This window comes from Oryctolagus cuniculus, chromosome 16 (genome assembly GCF_051225735.1).
Source record: "Oryctolagus cuniculus isolate XC-2025 breed Fujian yellow rabbit chromosome 16, ASM5122573v1, whole genome shotgun sequence".
Taxonomy (NCBI): Eukaryota; Metazoa; Chordata; class Mammalia; order Lagomorpha; family Leporidae; genus Oryctolagus; species Oryctolagus cuniculus.
The window spans coordinates 13408937-13419106 of record NC_142882.1 but is presented as its reverse complement, the minus strand read 5'-3'; the positions used below and the strand labels follow the sequence as shown (position 1 = coordinate 13419106).

At 40.5% G+C, this 10170-nt stretch overlaps 1 pseudogene across 1 annotated transcript; it reads left to right on the top strand.

The window, feature by feature from the left end:
• The first annotated feature begins 7314 nt into the window (after positions 1-7314).
• Positions 7315-7899, top strand: LOC149121503 (protein LSM12 pseudogene; annotated as a pseudogene). The gene has a single exon (XR_016223274.1). The product of XR_016223274.1 is annotated as a protein LSM12 pseudogene (transcript).
• Positions 7900-10170: the final 2271 nt, after the last annotated feature.

Sequence of the window (10170 nt, the reverse complement as noted above, 5' to 3'; positions counted from 1 at the left end):
AATATTTTTCTCACTAGTTTCTCTACATTTTCAAATTTTGTAAACAAAAACCAAATTGGTAGTAAATTTCCAACATTAGAAAATAAGCAAAACTAAAAAAACATTTTTGTTTAGGTATTTGGCCTAGCAATTAATTAATCTTGCCCCACATGACAGTAGCTAGGTTTGTAATTTGGTTCTGACCCCTGATATCAGATTGCTAGGATATTAAACACTTTGTGTCCCTGTCAATTTTTTTCCCTGGCTCCTGGCTTCTGGACTCAATCCAAGATACACCACTATGGGAAATGAGACGTGAAGTAGTGAAAGGTTGGACTCTCAACCATCTCTCTCTTTCTCTCTGCTTCTCTCTCTGCCTCTCAAAAATGCAAAGCAGGCTAGAAATATTTTCTTATAAACTAAAAGGAATCACTGTTTAAAACCGAAACAAAGCTGAGCATCAACATATAAATAGCAATTACATTTCATATGATAGGGCTATCCCTGAAAATATGCAGAGTAATTAATTTCATCTTTGTTTATTACTTTAGATACCATATATGTTCTTATTTGTTGTTTTAACTTTTCTTTAATTAATAGAAATTTCCAAAGTACAGCTTTTGGATTGCAGTGGCTTTTCCCCCAATAACTTCCTTCACATCCGCAACCCTCCAATCTCCAGCACCCTCTCCCATTCCATTCACATCAAGATTCATTTTCAATTATCTTTATATACAGAAGATCAGTTTAGTATATAATAAGTAAAGATTGCAACAGTTTGCACCCACACAGAAACACAAAGTATAAAGTACTGTTTGAGTACCAGTTATAACATTAATTCACATTGAACAACACATTAAGGACAGAGATCCTACATGAGGAGTCAGTGCACAGTGACTTGTTGTTGTGTTAACAATTCACACTCTTATTTATGGCGTCAGTATTCACCCTAGGCACTTGTCATGAGCTGCCAAGGCTATGGAAGCCTTTTGAGTTCGCCAATTCAATCTTATTTAGACAAGATCATAGTCAAAGTGGAAGTTCTCTCCTCCATTCAGAGAAAGGTACCTCCTTCTTTGATGGCCCATTCTTTCCACTGAGATCTCATTCACAGAGATCTTTCATTTAGGTCATTTTTTTGCCAGAGTGTCTTGGCTTTCCATGCCTAAAATACTCTCATGGGCTCTTCAGCCAGAACCAAATGCCTTAAGGGCTGATTCTGAGGCCAGAGTGCTGTTTAGGACATCTGCCATTCTATGAGTCTGCTGTGTATCCTGGTTCCCATATTGGATCGTTCTCTCTCTTTTTGATTATATCAGTGAATATTAGCAGACACTAGTCTTGTTTATGTGATCCCTTTGACTCTTAATCCTTTCAATTTGATCCATTGTGAACGGAAACTGACCACTTGGACTAGTGAGATGGCATTGGTACATGCCACCTTGATGGGATTGAATTGGAATTCCCTGGCACATATCTAACTCTACCATTTAGGGCAAGTCAGCTTGAGCATGTCCCAATTGTACATCTCCTGCCTCTCTTATTCCCACTCTTATATTTCACAGGGATCACTTTTCAGTTAAATTTAAACACCTAAGAATAATTTTGTGTTAATTAAAGAGTTCAACCAATAGCATTAAGTAGAACAAAAAAACTAAAAGGGATAAAATATTAAGTTTTTTATGTTCATATTTGAAAACATGTCTCAGTTATACCTGCTTTATATTGTTTCTCTAAATGTCATGGAGAATTTGTCATTTTGTGGTTATAATTGAAGTGGAATTTCTTTCCAAATACTAGAGTCAACTAGTCCATGCGCATTTTTCTCTTTGAACACTGTATTGTTCACAAACATCTTAGTAACTAATTATTTTCTAGCTATTTGGAAATGGCATTTTTATTTTTATCACATCTGGAGGTGCTTTTTACAATTACATAGGAGTGATTCTATAACTGTCTCATCTACCATTTGACTGCTATCATTTTGTCATTTGCTTAGAGTTCTTATTCCAGGAGACAATGATGCTATTATTGAGGTGAAATTCACATACCCAATAAGAACCACTGTAGTATTTGACAAGGATGTGGTATTACAGTACTTTCACATTCAAATTCTACATTGATTTTCTATAAAGTATGTTCAAAAGTTTGAGCAATAATCATGTCTGTAGATTGAGCCTTTTGCATCACCCTGTAATCAAAGCCTTTCTGCATTAAGCAGCCACTTGCAAGTTTCCATGAATGTTGTTTATGCAGCCATTCATCTCCTTTATTTGCTATGTGTTTACCTACTCTGGACAGTTGCTGGCAATGGAGTGAGATAATATGAGACCTCTTAGATCTAGCTTCTTTCACATGGCATTACATTTTTGATTCACCCAATTATAGCAGGTACCCTTCATTATTTTTATAGCTGTATAAGATTTAATCTTATGGCTTTTCCACATTCAACGTATTCAATCATTCAAAGATGATGATTTGGATTGTCTGCAAACTTTCATGTTATGAACAGATTGTTCTGAGCATTCTTGTAAAATATATATATATATTTGGTACGCACCTTCAGCTCTTCTGAGTGCACAGGGTATTTCCAATGGTTCTGAGAAAAATGCAGTGAATATATATGTTTATTTCAGTAAAAACTTTTAGTTTTTATTTATTCATGTTTTAGACAAGTATCTAAAACTGAAAGCAATTAAAAACACACACCCCAAAATAATTGACTTACAAGTGAAAAGTTTTAGAAAGTAATGAAGGTACTGAAGAAACAAAACTTTCTATTATCCAAATATATGAAACACTTAGATATAAATATGTTGAGTGTTAAAATTTTAGACTAATATAACTTATAAAAGTATAGTCAGTATAGTAGTATTTTCTATCATATGACTTCTTCATGACATTTCTTAATGGCTTGCTTTTTAATGAATATTTCTTAAATATCCATTTCATAATTCATTTATTTATTTTATATTAATTTTTTAAAAAGGAAATATTTTCTAAAACTAGCTAATTATGTTCTTTTTTGTAGGCTCTTTGAAGATTTTATACTCGAATAAATCAACTCTTGTCAAATTAGGATTCTTAAGTTAGATTTTCTTTTTTTAAGACCTATTTATTAATTTGAAAGAGTTACACAGAGAATGAAGGACAGAGAGAGAGAGAGAGAGAGAGAGAAAGGTCTTCAATCCACTGGTCCACTCCTCTATTAGCCACAACAGCCAGAGCTACACCTATCAGAAGCCAGTAGTCAGGAGCTTCTTCCAGATCTCCCATGCAAGTGCAGGAGCCCAAGGACTTGGACCTTCTTCTATTGCTTTGCCAGGCCATAGCAGAGAGCTGGATCAGAAGTGGAGCAACTGGGACTTGAACCAGCAATCTTTTGGGATGCCAGCACTGCAGGCATTGGCTTTACCCGCTATGCCACAGTGCCAGCCCCAAATTTAGATTTTCAGTGAAATTAATGCATCCAATTCAGGGCTTCAAGCAGTCAGATAATTCACAATGTTCACTTCATCTTCATTTATTGATTTCCTGGGTACTGAATTTATCTATGTCTTTTCACATTTTACAAAGGAACCTTCACTATAGATTGCCATATTTCTTAGGCAAAAATATGAACTTTTGCAATTTAAAATGTGTTTATGTTATTGTGAAGAAGAGAACAGATGTTCTGTTTTCTCTCTATGAATTTCTTTGCTCCCCTTTCCTTGGAAATCTGGACTTTTCTAATTTCCTACATTTCATCCATAATTTGAATTTCAAGTAAACGGTTACTTGTTCACTATGCAGTAAGAAATATATTTATCCAATCATTTTTCAGTTGGAGCACATTGATTCTTAGTTTTCAGTGTTGAATTAAATAAAAAAGTGCCATAGCACTTTTGCTCCATCATATGAAAAATTTTACAGTATGAAGATGACAGTGTTTCCTTTTTAGCATAAAGATACTTTCCTATTTTGTCATATTATGTTGCACATAGTATCATTACATATCTATTAAAATTTTTTTCTGTGTTCTAAACAAATATTGCTTTCCCATACACACCTGAACCAAAATTGGTGTTCTGTTCACAAGGAGCAATTACTTTTTGGACACTAAATAAATGTGGTACCAAAATTATACTATGGGCTGGTGACACGGCTCACTAGGCTAATCCTCTGCCTGCGGTGCCAGCACCCCAGGTTCTAGTCCCGGTTGGGGTGCCGGATTCTCTCCCAGTTGCTCCTTTTCCAGTCCAGCTCTCTGCTGTGGCCCAGGAGTGCAGTGGAGGATGGCCCAGGTCCTTGGGCCCTGCAACCATGTGGGAGACCAGGGTGAAGCACCTGGCTCCTGGCTTCAGATTGGTGCAGCACACTGGCCACAACGTGCTGACCATTGCGGCCGCTTGGGGGATGAACCAGTGGAAAAAGACTGTCTAACTCTGCCTGTCAAAAAAAAAATAATTATGCTATGGAGTCTTCCAATGTGTCATTATATTTATTTTAATGATAGGAGTGATGAATTAAATTTTTCTTTAATCATTTTACCTTAATGATACACTTTTTTATTATGAAGGATATATTTGTTCACCCCAGGGTTACTTTTAGCTTTTGCTATCAGCTGAATATTGAATAACTTAATTTGCTTTCCCCAAATGGGAAGTTGTCAGCTATTCTATACCATGCATAAAGTTAGTAGAAAACCTGAAGACTGAAGAATATACACTCATTAAATTCATGCCTTAATAAGAGCAAACAGAAATATACTAATACAAAAAGTAGGCCTAAGTGTTATGAGGAAAACATCAACACAATGATACAAGCTACAACCTTGGTAAACAGGGAAATATTGGGCAGTGAAAGAAGCTCATTCCAAGGGGTAACAAAGTGAAACAGAGGTTCTAGATTTTCAGGCATTAGATGGAACAATGATGAGAAAGGCAACATTTAATGAGGTAGTGCATATATCAGAATAGATAGGCACCTCTCCAGGCAGATCTGGACAGTGGCAGTAGTGGTTCTGGGTCCCAACAGTCTCACCAATGGCAAGACCCCAAGAGTTGGATCAAAGGGATGTGCTCATGGGGTGGACACAAAAATCTTGATACCTGCCCTCTGCTTCTTTTTTTTTTTTATTTTTGACAGGCAGAGTGGACAGTGAGAGAGAGAGACAGAGAGAAAGGTCTTCCTTTGCCGTTGGTTCACCCTCCAATGGCCGCCGCGGCCGGCACGCTGCGGCCGGCGCACCGCGCTGATCCGATGGCAGGAGCCAGGAGCCTGGTGCTTTTCCTGGTCTCCCATGGGGTGCAGGGCCCAAGCACTTGGGCCATCCTCCACTGCACTCCCTGGCCACAGCAGAGAGCTGGCCTGGAAGAGGGGCAACCGGGACAGAATCCGGCGCCCCAACCGGGACTAGAACCCGGTGTGCCGGCGCTGCTAGGCGGAGGATTAGCCCAGTGAGCCGCAGTGCCGGCCCTGCCCTCTGCTTCTAAAAGGCTGGAGAGCAAATGAAAAATTCTATGGAAGCACAAGGGTGAGGACCTCTGATTTCATTGGTCTGCCTTCCTCCAATACATTTTTCAGAAATACCAATAGGGACAGAACACACAGGCACAAAAATATACTCACATGCAGTCACAATGATACCTAACACATACACACGATCTTCAATTTGCCAAAATGCTGACACTGTATTTTCTGGCTTGAATATAAGTGTCGAGTTCTGCCTCTTTCTGCAGGCCATCTTTGTAGACATTTATCTTCAGAGAATTTTGGCAGCTGCTGACCTTCAGATCCACTGAATTGTGCAAGTGGTACAGCTGTAGGTAGAGAAAAATCATGTGAGCCATTCTAACCGGGGTGAGGTGAAACCTCATTGTGGTTTTGATTTGCATTTCCCTGATTGCTAGTGATCTTGAACATTTTTTCATGTGCCTGCTGGCCATTTGGATTTCCTCTTTTGAAAAATGTCTATTGAGGTCCTTGGCCCATCTCTTAAGTGGGTTGTTGGTTTTGTTTTTGTGGAGTTTCTTGATCTCTTTGTAGATTCTGGTTATTAACCCTTTATCTCTTGCATAGTTTGCAAATATTTTTTCCCATTCTGTCGGTTGTCTCTTCACTCTCCTGACTGTTTCTTTTGCAGTACAGAAACTTCTCAATTTGATGCAATCCCAATAGTTGATTTTGGCTTTGACTGCCTGTGCCTCCCGGGTTTTTCCAGAAACTCTTTGCCTGTGCCAATATCTTGAAGGGTTTCTCCAATGTTCTCTAGTAACTTGATGGTGTCAGGTCGTAGATTTAGGTCTTTAATCCATGTTGAGTGGATTTTTGTGTAAGGTGTAAGGTAGGGGTCTTGCTTCATGATTCTGCACATGGAAATCCAATTTTCCCAGCACCATTTATTGAATAGACTGTCCTTGCTCCAGGAATTAGTTTTAGATCCTTGATCAAATATAAGTTGGTTGTAGATGTTTGGGTTGATTTCTGGTGTTTCAATTCTGTTCCATTGGTCTATCCATCTGTTTCTGTACCAGTACCATGCTGTTTTGATTACAACTGCCCTGTAGTATGTCCTGAAATCTGGTATTGTGATGCCTCCGGCTTTGTTTTTATTGTACAAGATTGCTTTAGCTAAATCAGAGATGATGACATGTCAAGATATCTCCAGCGTTAAGTCAGAGACCAGAGTGTCAGTTGAAATAGGGAGAATATGGGGTAGATACTGTCTGCAGGGTCAGCCCTCTGCAGGGAGAACTGGTCTCTGTGTAGGGCACAACCAAGTCCCAGGATAGCTGTGTCCTCAGCCTATTTAATGTGTGTGACAGTCAAGTGATTCAAAGACACAGCTAGTAGCCAAATTGAGACATTTCTAAGTCAGTCACTTTGCCAAGAACTCGCCTTTGTGTCTCTGTTGTCAGGAAAGGTGAGACCTCTGGTCATTTTATTGCTTTATCCCTTTCCATCCCAGGAAATCAAGAAAGCACCCTGCCCTGATGCTCTGTACCTGTGACTGGGAAATAGATTATAAAGGATGTGTGGAGATGGACATCTGTGACTTGTCTCACCTGATGCCAGGATTTGAATCATCCTTGTGCATGATTCTGACTTTTCTTCCCCAGGATGTGTGAGGACCTGACTGCATCCCAGGTCCAAGGGTATTCTTTCTCTCCAATTAAACTTACCTGAGTATTGCAGTCCCTCTTTCTATAAATTGACATCTAAAAATTCTTTAGATAAGCAGGTTTTCTTAATAGATTTTAAACAAATCCAAAGTTTCTATGATTCAACAGGGGAAATACATTTCCTTAATGTTTAGAATGCTTACTTCAGGCTGGCTGTGGCTGCTCTCCCAAGATGGTGGCTCCTTGGGGCGAGTACTTCAGCGATGGGAGCCAGGTGTCGTGCCAGATGTGCCAGGAGCAGCGGTTGCAGGGCTAGGTGGTAGCCTTCGACTACCAGTCCAAAATGCTGGCTTTAAAATGTCCCTCTTCCAGCGGAAAGCCCAACCACACAGACATCTTGCTCATAAACTTACAGTATGTTTCAGAAGTGGAAATTATGAACGACTGCACAGAAACCCCTCCTCCCTTAGCTTCACTCAATGTCAGTAAGCTTGCCAGCAAAGCGCGGATGGAGAAGGAAGAGAAGCTGAGCCAGGCCTATGCAATCAGTGCTGGTGTCTCCCTAGAGGGCCAGCAGCTCTTCCAGACCATCCACAAGACCATTAACGACTGTAAATGGCAAGAAAAAAACATTGTAGTTATGGAAGAAGTTGTTATTACACCCCCATATCAAGTGGAAAACTGTAAAGGCAAAGAGGGGACTGCACTGAGCCATGTACGCAAAATAGTTGAAAAGCATTTTAGAGACGTGGAAAGCCAAAAGATCCTGCAGTGTTCACAAGCCCAGCAACCACAGAAGGAGGCTGCCGTGTCCTGAGTCCACACACACTCAGGACTCTTCCAGCATCCAGCCCCGCAGGGTGGTGGCTTCGGCCAAGGCAGGCCGGGAGGGAAGGGATCCTGTATTTCCTGTTGGCTCTTGTTAACAGAGGGTCTGTTAGAGTTTAAAAAAAAATGTCTGCCACCCCCAAGAATGACTCCAAGAGACTCTCTCATGCAATAAGCAAAGGGTTAAGGGTTTATTAATCCAGCATGCTGGGGCTCTCTGAACGTGCAAGAACAGAGGAGCCCCGAGGAACTAAAGCATAGGGTTTATAAAGGCAAAAACCACAAAATCAGGAGGGGGGATGCACGTTTGCTAAAAATCAAAAGAGAAGGCCGGCGCCGCGGCTCACTAGGCTAATCCTCCGCCTTGCGGCGCCGGCACACCGGGTTCTAGTCCCAGTTGGGGCGCCAGATTCTGTCCTGGTTACCCCTCTTCCAGGCCAGCTCTCTGCTGTGGCCAGGGAGTGCAGTGGAGGATGGCCCAAGTGCTTGGGCCCTGCACCCCATGGGAGACCAGGAAAAGCACCTGGCTCCTGCCGTCGGATCAGCGCGGTGCGCTGGCCACAGCACGCCGGCCGCGGCGGACATTGGAGGGTGAACCAATGGCAAAGGTAGACCTTTCTCTCTGTCTCTCTCTCTCTCACTGTCCACTCTGCCTGTCAAAAAAAAAAATCAAAAGAGAGTACATAGTTACTGGGGTCAACATAACAAAAGTCCTAAGTGAAATTAATGTCCATTATAATCTTGACAATACCAGTTACAATCGTACAATTATCAATTATGATCTTGACATTAATCCAAATTATAGGTAAGGCATAGACAAATCACATATTTATCATTAACCCAGGTGCAACCTTTCTACTTTCAAGCTTGAGCAATCATGCTAGGGGGTTTTTGTGCTCTGCCAGGGGTGACGTAGTGTACTGCTATTGTCTGAATATTTGAGATCATAGTTTCAGACCAGAGTCTCACAGTGGGGGGGGTGCTTTCCCAGAATGGAGTCTCAAGTACTACAAAATGGAGTCCCTACTGTCAAGGTGCTACTACAGGTCACTTGAGAGATGGGCCAAGGACCTCAACAGACATTTTTCAAAAGAGGAAATCCAAATGGCCAGCAGGCACATGAAAAAATGTTCAAGATCACTAGCAAACAGGGAAAAGCAAAACAAAACCACAATGAGATTTCACAACACTCCGGTGAGATTGGATCACATACAGAAATCTACCAACAACACATGCAGGTGAGGATGTGGGGAAAAAGGGATACTAACCCACTGTTGGTGGGAATGCAAACTGGTCAAGCCACTATGCAAGTCACACAGGGGATTCTTCAGAAACATGAATAAAACCCTAGCATACAACCCAGCCTTTCCACACCTTGAAATTTAACCAAAGGAAATCAAATTGGCAAACAAAAAAGCCGTCTGCACCTTAATGTTTATTGCAGCTCAATTCACAATAGCTAAGACCTGGAATCAGCCTAAATGCCCATCAACAGTAAAATGGATAAAGAAATAATGGGACACGTACTCCATAGAATACTACACAGCAGTCAAAAACAATGAAATCCGGTCATTTGCAACAAAATGGAGGAATATGGAAAACATTATGCTCAGTAAATTAAGCCAGAAGCAGAGGGACAAATATCATATGTTCTCCCTGATCGGTGACAACTAACTGAGCACCAAACAGGAAACATGTTGAAGTGAAATGGACTCTGTGAGAAATGGTGACTTGATCAGCCATATTCCCGACTGTTGATGTACAATGTAATACATTATCCATTTTAGTATTTTTTGGGTCAAGCACTATTGGTGAACTCTGTAATTAACACACAATTATTCTTCGGTGTTTAAATTTTAACTGAAAAGTGATCCCTGTTAGGAATTTGTAAAACATTATGCTGAGTGAAATAAGCCAGTCCCAAAGGGACAAATACCATATGTTCTCCCTGATAGGTGACAACTAACTGAGCACGAAAAAGGAAACCTGTTAAAGTGAAATGAACACTATGAGAATGGGTGACTTAATCAGTCTTTGCCCTGACTGTTAATGAACAACGTAATACTTTATCCCTCTTAGTATATTTTTGGTTTGTTCTACTTAATACTTTAGGTTGAATAATGTAATCAATACACAGTTATTCTTAAGTGTTTAAACTTAAGTGAAAAGTGATCACTGTTAAATATAAGAGCAGGAATAAGAGAGGGAAGAGATGTGCAATTTGGGACATGCTCAAGCTGACTTGCCCCGACCGGTAGAG